Below are 15725 nucleotides of genomic sequence, written 5' to 3' on the forward strand. Positions count from 1 at the left end.
CAGGCTTGTGGGTCTCCAGCAGAGGGTGTGGCCCAGATTAAAGGCCTGTGCCTCCATGCCTTTAATCCCAGATGATCTTGAACTCGGAGATCTCCTTGTCTTACTCTTCTGAAATTCATAGCCACTATGTTTCAAGATCTCCATGCGAAGATCCAGGTCAGAAACCTATATCTCTGAGCCTCCAGATTAGGATCATAGGTGAGCCTTCCAATTCTAGATTGTAGTTCATTCCAGATATAGTCAAATTGACAACCAGGAATAGCCACTACAGTCCCATAAGCCCTCTTCCCTCCCCCTGTTCCCCAATCCACCCCTTCCCACTTCCCTGTTCTGGTATTCCCCTACACTGAGCCTTTCCAGGACCAGGGGCCACTCCTTCCTTCTTCTTGGGCATCATTTAATATGTGAATTGTGTCTTGGGTATTCCAAGCTTCTAGGCTAATATACACCTTTTGTGAGTGCATACCATGAGTGTTCTTTTGAGACTGGATTACCTCACTTAGGATGATGTTCTCCAGTTTCATCAACTTGTCTAAGAATTTCATGAATTCATTGTTTCTAATGGCTGAATAGTACTCCATTGTGTATATATACCACGTTTTCTGTATCCATTCCTCTGTTGAGGGACATCTGGGTTTTTCCAGCTTCTGGCTATTATAAATAGGGCTGCTATGAACATAGAGGAGCATGTATCCTTATTACATACTGGGGAATCCTCTGGGTATATGCCCAGGAGTGGTGTAGTGGGGTCCTCCGGAAGTATCATTCCCAGTTTTCTGAGGAACCGCCAGACTGATTTCCAGAGTGATAGTACCAGCTTGCAACCCCATCAGCAGTGAAAGAGCGTTCCTCTTTCTACACATCCTTGCCAAAACCTGTTTTCTCCTGAGTTTTTGATCTTAGCCATTCTGACTGGTGTGAGGTGAAACCTCAGGGTTGATTTGATTTGCATTTCCTTGATGACTAAGGATGTTGAACATTTCTTTAGGTGCTTCTCAGCCATTCAATATTCCTCAGGTGAAAATTCTTTGTTTAGCTCTGTACCCCATTTTTAAGGGGGATATTTGGCTCTCTGGAGTCTACCTTCTTGAGTTCTTTGTATATCTTGGATATAAGCCCTCTGTCGGATGCAGTGTTGGTAAAGATCTTTTTCCAATTTGTTTGTTGCCATTTTGTCCTTTTGACAATGTCCTTTGCCTTACAGAAACTTTGTAGTTTTATGAGATAACATTTGTCAATTCTTGATCTTAGAGCATAAACTATTGGTGTTCTGGTTTTTTGTTTTTGTTTTGTTTTTTGGCTCTTCTGGGAATTAGGCCTGGGATATTATATGCATAAAAAAATAAAGAGAGAGAGAGAGAGAGAAAGAGAGAGAGAGAGAGAGAGAGAGAGAGAGAGAGAGAGAGAGAGAGAGAGAGAAAGGAAGGAAGGAAGGAAGGAAGGAAGGAAGGAAGGAAGGAAGGAAGGAAGGAAGGAAGGAAGAAAAAGAAAGAAAAAGAAAAGAAAAATCTTTACCATTGAGTTATAATGATGTTAGCCCTCCTTTTGAAAAATAAAAATGACTCTCAACCTAATAGAACCAGAGTCACTCAAGGCCTCTGCATTATGAAAGCTGTTGTTGTTGTCGTTGTTGCCCTTACACAGATATCGTGTAAATCAAGGGGCACAAACCCCATGAAACACTGGTAACTAATACTGCCAACCTTCAGGGCCAAATAAGTATAAACTAAGCAGAATCAGATGTGTCTTGAACTGACATTGTCACAGAATGTCTTTAGTCTTGGGAGGGTGAGGTTAGGAGCTGGACATTTATAGAGCTTTGAGTTCTGGGTATAGGTTGTTGAAGGGAGGCCTTTCCGGGCAACCCATTGGTATATGAATCACGACTCGGGGTTAGTGGACTCAATGGAATGATTGTTGTCAACGAGTAAACGGATACCGTAATTAGTAAGCTTTTTACCCAGGAGAGCAGATTTTGTTTTCCTTAACACATGACTGGGGGAATTTCTTGAAGCAAACAAGAAAATTAAGCTTTGATTTCAGCCTTATCTGCCTTGTACCCTTTCTTAGAAACAGATATAGTCAGTCACCCTGACGTAGGTGGGCCCAGGTCTCTCTTCACATGGTAACCTTTGGCTTCAGTGTAGCCCAAAGGCTGAGTTGTTACTTAGTGAGCACCTACTGTATGCCAAGCTCTTCCCACATCTCATATACAAAAGTGGCTTTGATGTCCCTACTGCTTGACAAGGAAACAAGTCTGAAAGCTACTGAGCCAGCCATAAAACCCTCTTGGATCAACCACCTATTGATGGCCTTGAATTTATAATCCTTTGGGTTTTTTTAAAAAAAAAAGAGTTTATATCTGTTTTATTTTTTTATAGTAAATATACTTGATTCACATAGATGAATACCAGTATAAACATAGGTTCTATAGAAACATGATAATTATTAACAATACCAAAGCTAGTTGAAATTAAGTAGATTTTTGTCCACTAAGATTGACAAACAAACATATTGGGTCTGACACAGACAGGAACTGAGACAGACTTCAGCTTTTCGTCTCAGTTGTCAGCAATGCTTAGGACTGAAGGATGTAAAGCTATCTTCCTTGGACCTCTGACTGGAACCTTACCCTTCCCTGCTTTGCAATGAGGAACACGACAGTTTCTCCCAGAAGTTCACTATTTGCCTCCTTCACTTAACTTAGTGCCCTACCTACCCTGAAGCAGGATGCTACCAACACCCCCAAACCCATCTTCCAGACCCAGCTTGCTGCCCAGAAGTTGCCCCTAGTCTTCACCTTAACTTAGGCTTACTTTTCTAAGGAATTAAATGCTTTGAACTCTGTAGCAACTCCTGTTTCCCAGGATAATCCATTAAAAACATGGCCTAAGTCACGATAACAACAAGCCCCCAGTTTTCAAAGTCAGACATGAAATTATATCTCAGTGACTTCCTGTGACCCAAAAGAAAAATGCAGACCAGCCTTACTTAGTTCTTCATGTTAATCACAGAGGAAGAATGTTTTACAATACACCAAGACGAGTAGTGCTGTTTTCAACCTTTTCCTCCTAGTGTTGGATGCCTGTTGAATTGCACTGTTTGTTTAAATCGTCAGCTCCAGTGACCCTGCTCTCTGTATTTATTATGCTTTGAATGAAATAATATTGTAGGCGTTCCCATATTTTAAATTCCGTACTACTATAAAATATACACTGAATCTATCACCTTCTAGCAGATGTGCTCATGACTTTGAAATCATCCATGAGCTAGCTTAAAAATGCCCCTTTCTGAGAAACAAAGACCCAGCTCTTTCAGCTGCTTCGGGAAGAGCTGGATTCTTTTGTTTTAAGTGTACAGCTCAGATTAATGTTTTCTTTTTAATAGAATTTTCTGGTTTTTTTTTTGGTGGGGGGGGGGGGCTGGCCTAGATGATCTTCCATGGAAAACAGAACTGTTTTGGGGGCACAGGCTGGTATCATGGATTTTTACTTTAAAGCATAGGATTCTTTATAAATAAAAAGGAAGGGTGTTTTTTTTCTCTTCCCTTAGCACTTCAGAGCTCAACAGAGACAGCAACAATACAATCTGTCCTGGAATTTTAGTAATATAGTTCAGGATATTTGTATAATAATAAATTAAGTTTTAACTGTTCACAATTAAAACATCTATGAGTATATTAGGCCCAACATACCTAAATTAAGACAATTTACACTTTAAAATTCTTTAAAGAGATTATATCTATTTTATTCATTATAGTAGGAATACCCTGTATTTGCATATTTAAACACAAGTGTTATAGAATCATGATCATTGTTAGCAATACTAAAGCTAGTTGAAATTAAGTAATCATGTAAGACTGACAAACAAGAATATTGAATAAACCATTTATTCTAATCCTATCCAAACCACGGGATCTCTTCAAGATGAAATGATGTCAGAGATTTTGAAATTATGACTAGCATTACATAGAGCAAATTATCAAAAACTTATCAACTCAGAACCTTTATCTATTGCTACTCTTGAGGAAAGGGCCTTTTTGTTTGTTGTTAAATTCCTGTCCCCAGATTTATGAAAACACATCATGCTGATATCCTGCATGTTCATCTGTGACACACAGGGAAGAGGAAAGAATTCACCACCACCCTCAAGCATCAGCTTTTATGCCTTGTGGAGAAACTTTTCAAAGTTTTAAAATGGAGAGAAAGATAGTAGCTACCAAAGTTCTATATGGAAAGATATTTTACCTGCTTCTCTTGTAGCAGTGTCAAAAGAATAAGGATAAACTATAATAAATCCACATTTCTGTATTTGGAAAAACTCATTTCAATTCTGAGCTGAATGTTTTTCCTTGAAGATACCAATTGCAGTCAGAGTGGTATTATTAAAACTGAAAGAAAATATTGACCCTGAATCCATAGTCCTCCACAGGACCTTATTAGGTACACAACTCCTCTGCTCACCATTGACTTATTCAATGACTTACATTTCCAACAACCATTGTCTTAGGAGGCAAAGATTTGGAAATGAGTGATCCTCAAATTGAGCTTATTCACCCACTAGAGAAACCACAAATGTCCTAAGTGGTTTAAAGAAGTAGGAAATTCTACATCTCTTAAAATACCTAGAATGTAGAGCCAGTGTGACTGACTGACCATGTGGTGAAGGCTCAGAAGCTACAGAAGTTGAGAAGGTGTTTCCTTCTTGTCCAGAAGAGGCAAATTCAATTTTTTAAAGGATGGTTTCCCCTACATGTTATCTTTATAATGCCATTGTTAATTAAAAAGTAACAATAAATTCAATCATTAATTGTCGGGGACCATCATGTTACTAAACTTAACTTATGGTCAAATGACAAGGAGTCTGAATGCTTCACACTGTGTGGTACAGGCTCTCTGTGGATAAGCAAACCAAACTGCCTACCTCAGCCATCTACAAGTGTGTTAATACATTTACCTTAAAACCAAAGTACAAACAACCACTTTAAAGTATACATACATTCAAGAACAAAGACTGAGGGGTGCCTTGGTTGAGGTCAGCTTCTACCTTGAACTTAATTAAGAATTTCAACTATTCTAAGTTAAAAGAGGAATTCTCAAATGGGACAGCCCCAGCTGCAGTTTTCCAAGCCGGTTGCCTCCTCTCATTTTCCAGTCCAGCCAGTTTTAACCTCAGGCATCACTTATGATGGTTCCCCTCCACATCCCTGAGGCTGTGGGAGGACCCACAGCCTTGGCAGGCCAAGGCCCACTGAAAGCTGCTTTGCACTAGCACTCCATTTATTTCTGAAATGCTGGCAAAGCTGAAAGAGGCTTCAATTCCACAAGGGGCAACATTTTTCTTCAGAAAAAAAATGTCAGCACAGGTAAAACAGCTGTGTGCAAATTAAGAGAAATTAGCTATTGCATCAAATTCCTGTACTTGAGGATGACTTTCACTGACACAATCGTAGCATATTTTAAAGTCATAAAAAGTAGTGTTTCCCAAATGGGACCCAGGGATACCAATGATAGCATGTGTGTGATCTATGGCCCATCTGAGAACGAAGCCGGGGAAATCACATCATCTCTATCTGGCTGTTCCTAGTCTCCTCTAATAAGAGTACCTGGGTTCTGGCCTCAGTAGTGGGAGGAAGGTTACCCCAGGTGGAGATATAATGGGAAGATTATATGCTTCTGACCCCCCCCAAAGGAGGTGATATCTAACATTGTTCCAGAGGTTAGCTTTGCCAAACACAGGAGGCAGTCCCCATCTCGTCTGTGATTTACTAACTGCTATGAGCACAGATGGTGTGAGACAATTTTGAAACATGTGTGTATTATAAGAAGTCTGGGACAAACAAGCAGTGGAACAAGAAAGAAATGGCAAAACTCTATTTATAAGTCCAGATTTTAAACTTGGCTACTGTGTGTATGAAAACAATAACAAGGGCATGTCTGGTGCCATAAAGCAAGTTAGTTATAGGAGAAGAGACAAAGATGGTAGGGATGACTGAAGGGCTGGGACCTAGGTGACTGTGATGTCTGCATGCATCCCTGTAAGTCAAGGTCACTTGTTTACTTCAGCAATAGCCCAAATCACTCCCTGGACTATGAGTTAACTACATTTACTTCTCAAGTGATGCATCTTACAGCATTTTTGGTACTGATTTCTCTAAGTTCCTACATTGTAGGACATTTTACAATTCGTTAGGATGGACTATTCATGGTATATGTCAAATCTGTTAGGGCTGACTAGCTGGGCACTAGCCGATTGCTCAATTCTCAAGAACAAATAAGTTTTCAAAAGCAGTTATTATTAAAGATAATATAGACATCATTAAATATGCTATGTTAAAAACAAGTAGTAAGCCTATCTGTAGAGGATGGTTCTAATGCTAAGGTCCTGTTTCCCAATTGGTTCTTGATCTATCAATAAAGATGTCAGGGGTCGACTGTTGGGTGGAAGCAAAGAGGCAGGACTTCTGGTCCCCAGAGGCAGACTAAGAGACACAGGAGAGGAAGAGAGAATTTCACCATTGCTTTGGAGCGAGAAAAGATGACCAGCCATGTGAGATCTTGGGTGGATGGGCTGTAATCCTCTTCTCCAGGCAGGAGATTAGAAGCATAACTAACTGAAGGCAGATTTAGGGTGCTGAGCTGGGACTAATGGTAACTGAGCAACCAAAGCTCAGGGCAGATTAAGAGGAGCATACTAAGAGTATTGGGAAGGGCGTGCTAGCTGCCGGAGATTAGAAGTGCCCAGCAATTGAGCCAAGAAGGCAGGTTGAAAATAAGTCAATGCGTTTGTGTGTTTCATCCTCAGATCTAAGGGAACCTGGGTGGAGTTGGTAGCATGGTCTGCTGGAAGCTTAAAGTGGGGTAGCAAAAACTACACGCTACACCAATCCAGTAGTGTGTTATTTTGTTATTACATTTTTCAGCCTAATTGTTCATATTTATCCTGTGTTCATAATTATTTTTATATTATTTTAATAATGGTTTTCCCAATATCTCTGTCACATGATCTAGGATCTGTATCATCTCGTTAGCATCTTTGGATCACCTTTTGATACTTGAGACTTTTGTCCTATTTTTATGGTGCTGATTTGTACCCTAGTTGTCATTAGCTTCGAGGGATAACACTTAGGATCTTACTTGACTCCTATTGAAAACAATGTTTTTGTTTTAGGAAACAGTCAAGACTATGTAGGTGCAGGTATAAGTTCTAAACCACTGTCTTTGGTCTGTGGCTCAGAGGTCAGTTCAGTTTTCAAGGCCATGCAGTGTTAGATGGATGTGCCCTGCCTGTGTGGCTCTGCAGTAGCTAGCCTCTGTCCTAGACCAAGGTTTGCAATTTCAGTTCCTAAAACCATGTGTGCTGATTAGAATCCGTTTCTATTTTACAAAGCTCAGGAGTGAACTTAGAATTTATTCATAAACAACTTGACAGCAGCAGTGCTGCTTTCCCAGACTCCTCACCCCATGCTGTATGGTGTCTTCTCCAGTTCCCTGGGGCTGTGATTTTTGATCACCCATCTGGGAAGCTAGAACTTTAGTTACAATGTTTAGCTCTTCCAGAGTTGCACCCACACGCTGAACCAAATTGGAAAAGGGCTGAAAGAAAAACAGTAAAGGTAGTTACACTTCCTGTCTACTCCTTTTCTTTTCTCTGATTTACTTCCCACTTAAAACTCTTTGAGGAACCGCATGCCTCTGTCCTGGCTCCATAGCCACATTCAGTGAGGAGAGGAAGGAGCCCACTGTTCTAGATCTGGGGTTCTCTTCTATCTCCTGGCCTCCTGAAAGAGGCTGTTAGCTTTCCTAGTTTTGTAAACCTCCAATTTTTCTAACGAGTTTGTTCTTCTAGACTCCTCTTGGTCAAATTCTCATCCAATTTTGAAGGCTCATAAAATGAGGCCATTGTCTCCCTTGGTCCAGATGTATAAATCTATTAAACACTTGAGCATATGTTAGCTTTGTCAGTAACATTTTCTTGCTCACTTGGACTAAAGTTTTAGAAACCCCATGTATTTTGCATATAAGTATCATGTCTTTATTATACTATTGCATTTGGTCATTTTCTCTCATTTATAGAAATTTGGAACTGCCCATATTCAATTTTGTCTGTAGTTGATCATTCGTGCATACTGATGTCACTGGGAATTCTGACACTATCATGTGCTTTGTGGGCTACCTAGGTCTTATGTAGAAGTCAGCTTTATGATACTCTAAGGAAGCTATGGAGTGTACAGACTTTGAGAAAGTAACATCCTTCTGCATATTGACTTCCCTCAACCCACTTCTTTCCCCGAACATATCTAATTCCCAGGTCTCCTCTTCCTTATCAAATGTGGCTGTGTTTCAATGTGTGAAGAGTATAAGTCATTTTTCATAGTTTAACAGGTGAGTACCTGACAGTTGTATGCAATTCTAGCACACCCATCTACAGTTGCGTTTGAGAACTAGTCTGGGGACAACTTCTCCAAGAGGATATAAGATAGAGAGCCAAATGCCATCCAGATAGAAAAACTAGAAAAAAAAAGAAATTAGGAGAGAAGGAAAGGAAATAGTTTATGATCCACAGATCCTGCCCCCATCAGCCTAGACCCTTGTGAGGCCAACCTATGCCATTGTCCGAAGGAGCTGGAGTCCATCTAACGCCCCACAGAGCATAACCAACATTGTGCATCCTTTTGAGGTTTCTTTGTCAGGGATAATTAACTGGAAAAATGATGACCATTTCAGGGGTTGGGGGATTCACTGAAAATGTAGAGGAGACAATTATGGATCAATAAGCCAGGGCCTGGTAAAGAAAAAGTTTCTAATCCTGAAGAGAAATGAAGAAGAAACCTTTTATAGAAAACATCATCCCTCAACAGAAGAGTGGATGCAAAAAATGTGGTATATCTACACAATGGAGTACTATTCAGCCATTAGAAACAATGAATTCATGAAATTCTTAGGCAAATGGATGGAGCTAGAGAACATCATACTAAGTGAGGTAACCCAGACTCAAAAGGTGAATCATGGTATGCACTCACTAATAAGTGGTTATTAACCTAGAAAACTGGAATACCCAAAACATAATCCACACATCAAATGAGATACAAGAAGAAAGCAGGAGTGGTCCCTGGTTCTGGAAAGACTCAGTGAAACAGTATTTGGCAAAACCAGAACGGGGAACTGGGAAGGGGTGGGAGGGAGGACAGGGGAAGAGAAGGGGGCTTACGGGACTTTCAGGGAGTGGGGGGGGGGCTAGAAAAGGGGAAATCATTTGAAATGTAAATAAATTATATCGAATAAAAAAAAAAAGAAAACATCAATCATTCAAACAAAAAACATGACATAATAGCCCCCAACAAGCTTCAGTAATAATTAGTTGGGGGCCAAACTGGTTCTGACTAGACCCTTCCCTTCCTGGGGCCACCCACTGCCTCATTCCACTAAATAGTTTTGAAACAAAACTCAGATCTGGAAACATTTCCTTTGAAACCCTGCTGTATGTATGTGTGAGGGTGGTGGTAGAGGCAGAATCTGCTCTAAAAAGCTACATCCTTACTCCAAGAGAAAGTAAAGCCATCAGAAGTACAGAAGGGAGTGTAAACAGGTGAAGAGGAAGAACATGATCCACTCCTAGGAGTTATCCTCAGAATCTTATTCTACATTTTAAGGGTGACAGAGATCTCCATTGTTTTCCTTTATACTGAAGGCAACATACAGCAGAAACCAAGCAGTTCCTAGGGAAATAAAACTGATATTGAAGGGAAGTCTGTCCACCCCACATGGTTAAACATGACAGAAACATATCTGAGCCACACTGGTTCATGGTGGCAACACTTTTTAAAATATATGGGCCATGACCATATTTTTAGTTTGTATTTATTTTGCTTCATTCCACGTGATGTAAACTGGGATATTCAGTTATAAAACAGCATTTTATTGCTTCTGGGTAATTCCCCAAGAGAGGAAAACAAAGTATTTTCCTCTTTAAAAAAAGTGATAAATGTTTAATGAAACATCTAGACCTTTCCCACTTAAAGGTTAGACATGGCTTTAGAATGTTTTTATAAGTATCTGATATCTTCCACCTGAATTTAGCTGATGAATCAGAGTACAGGTCTGAATACTGAGAGGAAGGGCATATTTATGGCATCAATGTCTGAATTACTCTTTAGTAAAAGGAATCTAATTCAGTGTTCATTCTGTCATTAGGAAGGTTTGTGAATTGTTAAAAAAAAAAAAAAAAAAAAAAAAAAAAAAAAAAAACCCAGCTAGGACACTACAGATGATGGTTTGCAACAAAAGGATTAGCTAAATTACTAGCTACTTGAAAGGAAAAGTCTATTTTCTCTTGCCCACACAAACAGCCAAGTACACTGTCCATAAAGGGAATTTTAGCATCACAGCTATTTCCCGGAAACAAACACAGCAATGGGTCTTTGGATTTGCAAATATTTCCAAGCAAAAGAAGAAAACTGCTCAAGGCCCTTGGGATTTTCATCAAAGCTTAGTCACTTTCTCAACGGGTACTAGAGCCAGGGACCAGACTAGGGACCAACCAATTCCATTTATCCACTCTCAGGTCACCTCCAGGAGTGTGGCTGGTCAGAGCTGCAGTTGTAAGCACCTGTGTGTGCACAAATGTGCACTCTGTGTGCTGAGTGTGATCCCCCACTTCCACCCCACCCCTTTATTTCCTGTTATGGTGTTTTCTGCTGCCTCATTTTTATACCTCTGGTTTTCATTAAATAAAAGTCAGGAGTAGAAGACTGTAAATCTCTTTATGTTGTATGCAGCTCCAGGGCAGCAGGTCCTCCTTCCCTGCCTAAAGACTTCACTGCCAAAGCCAGGGTTCCAGCCCTGGGAGAGGGAGGGAGGCAGCGGGGTGGGGTGGGAAGGAGGCCTTCTTGTCTAGGGACTGTGAACCTGAGTGCCTTTTCTCTTCTGCGTTTGTTTGCTCAGCTGGAGGGTCACCCTGTTCCAGGACTACCAGAGCTTGTGGAAAAGAGCTTCCTCCAGCACCCGACAATCCGTTTTAAAGTAGTTTGGAGCTAAGAGGGAAGCTGGGTTGATTCTTTCTGCTCAGCTTTCTGCTGTTTTCTTCATACATGGAAATGTGAATCTTGTAAACAGTTAATTTTTCACATCCCACCCACAGCACAATCCACCAAAGCAGGGAGGTCTTAGGACCTTTCCCCTCCTCCTTCATGGGTGTCTTCCTACCTAGCTCCTTGTTATCTGGCCATCTTTCTTTTTTTCCTCTAATAAACTCATCCCCCCACTTTCCAACTCCCAAAGAAAAATATGTCTCTTACCAACATATGTCTTCCTTTATGATGTCCTATTTTACTCCCTGGCTCAACACAGCAGTTGGAATGTATAAGGTCCATGGACTCTCAAATGAGGATTTTTTTTTCCCATTCTTTGTAATGGAGTAGTGAAAGATAACTTCCTGTAGCCTTGCTGGACACTTTCAAGGAGAGACTGGAGGGCAATGGAGAAGAAACCCTGCCATTGTTGGGCCTGGGTCCTCACCTCTCAGCTGTAAGTGGCCCTGGAACTTAAGTGTGAAAAGACTGACTAGTGTTTCTCTGAACATAGAAAGGACACCTTGGAATAAAGGCAATGAGCAAACAGAGTTGATATTCAGAAACTCTACGCCTTTACTAACTAGGGGAGTGGCAGAGGGGCTAGTTCTAAATCCCTCCAAGGCCTCCAGCAGGCGTCTCCAGTGAGGAGACAAACTGTTGCCCCATTAACCAGTACCTCTGGCCTGAAAGCAGAGCCCAGCAGAAGCATACTCAGGGTCTATAGAGACCATCCCAGATGACCTCTTCCTGAACTAGATTCATGGAGACAGGGAACCTCTGAGTCTTACGTTCTCAAGGGCCAAAAAAAAAAGTCTCTGTGAAAAAAAGAAAGGGAAGAAAGCAAAGGAGAGAGAGAGCTGATATTCAGGAGGGCAGGGAGATGTTCCTTGGCCCTCACGTCACCATACCTCTAGCTTCTAATTTCTAGTTGTCAGGATTCATCTCCTACAGTATAGAAGCTGAAGGGAACACGTACTTATCTTGAGAAAGACCCCACAGCATCTCCAGATGTTTTGGGTTATCCTACAGGGAGGAGAAAAGCCCGGGCTGAGAGAAGTAAATATGTTCATTCCCTGAAAGGAGGAAGGTCACCAAGTGGGAACAGCTTCTTCGCCTTTGGAAGTATCATGTTTCAACCGAGGAGCCAGGAATAAGATATCACTTGTTAACTCTGCTAATCCAGTAAGTAGACTTCGGACAACTGAGCCATTATTTGGCGCACTCTGCTCAGCATCCCCTGACAAGGAAACAATGTCCTGCTGGGGTTAGGTGTGGTGTGTGCTAAGATGACATAAAACTTTCAGCACCTTTAGAAGAGGCTGATTTTTATTTTAGAGAACAACACACACTGAATCAGTGAGAGAAAGAGAGAGAAACTGCAGCTTCCCATCTCCTTCTCAAGAACTGCATTCCTAGGAAATTAATGGATGGTGTAGATGGTGGGTGGGTGGTTATTTTCTATCAAATCTACCCCTAGAACATAGTTTTCAGTGTATGGTGTGTGTGTGTGTGTGTGTGTATCTATGTGTCTATCTGTCCATCTCTGTCCATCTGTCTGTTCATTTGTCCATCTGTCTGCCTATATATGTGAGTGTGTATCTGCTGTGTGTCTGTGTATTCATGTGTGTGTGTGTGTGTGTGTGTGTGTGTGTGCATGTGTGTGTGTGTAGTGTGGCTTTCTCCCTAACTAAATTTCTCGGAATCATGGAAATGCTCTTTTAACTAAAAGGGTATTTCTGTCCCAGATTCTCATCGTACTGATTAGAAAACCCAAAACCTGGGCAGGGGCCAGAGACACATGAGCATGCAATTTTATGTAGCAGCACAGCCAGGACTGGAAATATGGCTGTATTTAGTAACACCAGACACTGCCAAGTAGCATGGTAACACCAGTAATACTGACACAAGGGCAACATCCTGGCCACCTCAGAATTCTGCCATTGCCACGACTCACCTAAGTTTTAGATTAAGGGAAGCTGCTCTTTCTTTTCTCTAAGCATTCCTTCACCATAAAGTTTGGACAACAGTGAGGAAGAAGGACAAGAGGTAGAAGCCAGAGCCCTAGGTCAGATCCCATGTGGAGTATGACGGATATGTGAGCGGAAGTTCCTGGAAACCTGAGCCCTCTGTAGCATTGTTCTGCATGACTTACAGGTGAGTCACACAGACTGGCCAGAGCTGGCTGGCTGTACTATTCTTCCTCATTGCCACAATACAGGACAGGGCATGACAGGTAAAGACAGAGGGTGAATTGAAAGTACAGGTTCAATGGTTCCTTTCTTTGGTGCCTGATCTCCTGACAGGGACTGGCTTACTAGGAAGAACGGGGCTGACAGGAGAGACAAGCTGACAGATGGAGTGAATCAAAGGCTAAACCACAATCAAGAAGCCAGCAGCAGGCCCATGAGACCATGGTGTGTTTGCCAGCTCTGTGGCATCCCTAACTTCTCTTTCCATGGGATTCATGATAGACATGTGTTATTTTGCCCTGCCAAAAGTCTTTTTTTTTTTTTTTTTTTTTTTTTTTTTTTTTTGCACACAGTACTTCACTTCTCCTGAGGGGAACCTTCCCTCTACCAGGGCCAGGTATTTTGAGGGTTGGTTGGATACCCAGCTTTTGGGATTTGGAACACATAATGGACCACAAGAGCATTCTAAATGCCTGGCCTCAGAGATGGGCTTAGGGTGAGTTAACTGGCCAACTCAAGCCAGAGAGACTCTCCCTGGGAAATTTTACTGGAAAGAAATTTCTACCAGCCATGAAGGTAATGTGAGTCCACAGCACTCTACATGAGCATAAAGCCAAGAAGAACAAAGGCAAAACTAAGGTACAGAGGGCAGAGGAACAGAGAGAGGCCATATCTAAATGACTTCACTAAAGCCTGATATGGTTCAAGTGTGTCTCCCAAAAGTTTGTGTGTTGCCAATTTAATTCCCAACATAATTCTAAATTTATATGTTTGTGATATATAGAGACTGTGGCCCTAGGAAGGTGATAAGTAAAGCTAGGTCCTGAGAGGAGTGATGTTTTCCATTAGTAACTGTCTATCTCCTTATCTGGAGATAAGTTAGCACATCTGCTCTCTCACCATTGGATGCCACCACGTTATTTATGAGACTTTTGCAGATACTGCTGTCATGCTCTTGAAATTCCCAGACCACAAAACCATTTTATCCTATGTGTACATGTATATGCATAAATGTGTATAGTGTCTATGTGCGTATGTTTTCATGTTGATGTGAATACATGCTTGTAGAGGCCAGAGCATGATGCTGGGTGTCTTCCTCAACCACTTTCCACCTCATTTTTAGACAGGGTCTCTCACTGAAACTGTAGCTTACTGATAGGTTGGTTCAACAATCACTCTCCTGGAAGCTACCTATCTCCAGTCCCCTGACTCTAGGGCTACAGACAGGGACATCCACACCCAGTACTGAAAATACAAACTCAGATTGTCATACTTTACTATGACTGGGCCATCTCCCCATCCCTAAAATTCTATTCTTTGTTACTCATCTAGTCTCAAGTATTTTGTTATAGAGACAAAGAAAATAAGACAAAGTCCCAGAATTCACTCTGCCCAGGAAAATTTAACATAGTCAGTGTATCTCTTTTCTTAGCTCAATAGTAACCCTCTTTCACTTAACCAAGCTAATAAATGTGTCATAATGTTAATTTCCACACATATCTGTGGAAAAGGGCTGGACCTTTCTGAAGCAATTTCAAATCTTCTTAGAGGAATAGAAAATGTTAAGCCTAATTCCACCAAATACCAGTGGGGCTCCCTTCTCGCTAAAGCTGTCCTCAGCCTTGAGTGGGAGATCCTATACTTAGAGGTGAAGACACAATAACAGCCTCCAGTGTGTTCCTACCTTCAGACAAGCATGAACTGTCCTGTGGCAAAACACATACAGAGTACGGCACAAGGTCAGGGAAAGGTTACTTAACTGAGCCTGAAAGAAAAGGTCCAGAGACCAATTAATAGATAAGAAAAATAAATAAGAGGACTTGGGAAGGGGGGCAAGAGGGCCCAGGGTGGGCAATGTCAGATTTGAACCATGTGATGGTCATCTGAATGGTAGTGTCTAGATGGCATGCACACACTCTGCTCTGAGAGCAAGGCTAAAAACGTAAGTTAGCAATGTCAAACTTACAATGAATGCTATTTGGGCAACAGGTAGATAAGCCCACCCCCAGATGCAGGTGGTGTTAGCCAGAGGAAAGAATTGGAGAGAATGAATACAGAGCATGCCCTTGCAGGGCAGGCATATTTAGAGATCAAGAATGGAGAGAAGGCTCCAAGAAAGAAAAGTAATAATAAAGAGATAAACAGAGGGAGAAAGAAAGATGGAGGCAGAGGGAGAAGAGGCAGGAGAAAGGAAGACAGTAACAACTGTCACTGAAGATGGGAAAATAGAGAACTTCCAAAAATGAAATCCATTGGCAAAATTAAGAACCACAGAAAGGTCATAGAATAGGAACACTGAGTGTTAGTGTCCAGTGTTAGGGACCTTCCTCAGCCTGATGATGCTACAACCTACACTGGATATAGAGAGCTATGCCTCCTATAGAAACTTACTACCTCTCCCAAGACCCCAATCTCTTTCCCTCTCCCTGTTCCCTCTCCCTCTCTTTTTCTTCTCTCCTCCCTCT

The sequence above is a fragment of the Apodemus sylvaticus genome, chromosome 14 (genome assembly GCF_947179515.1).
Source record: "Apodemus sylvaticus chromosome 14, mApoSyl1.1, whole genome shotgun sequence".
Lineage (NCBI taxonomy): Eukaryota > Metazoa > Chordata > Mammalia > Rodentia > Muridae > Apodemus > Apodemus sylvaticus.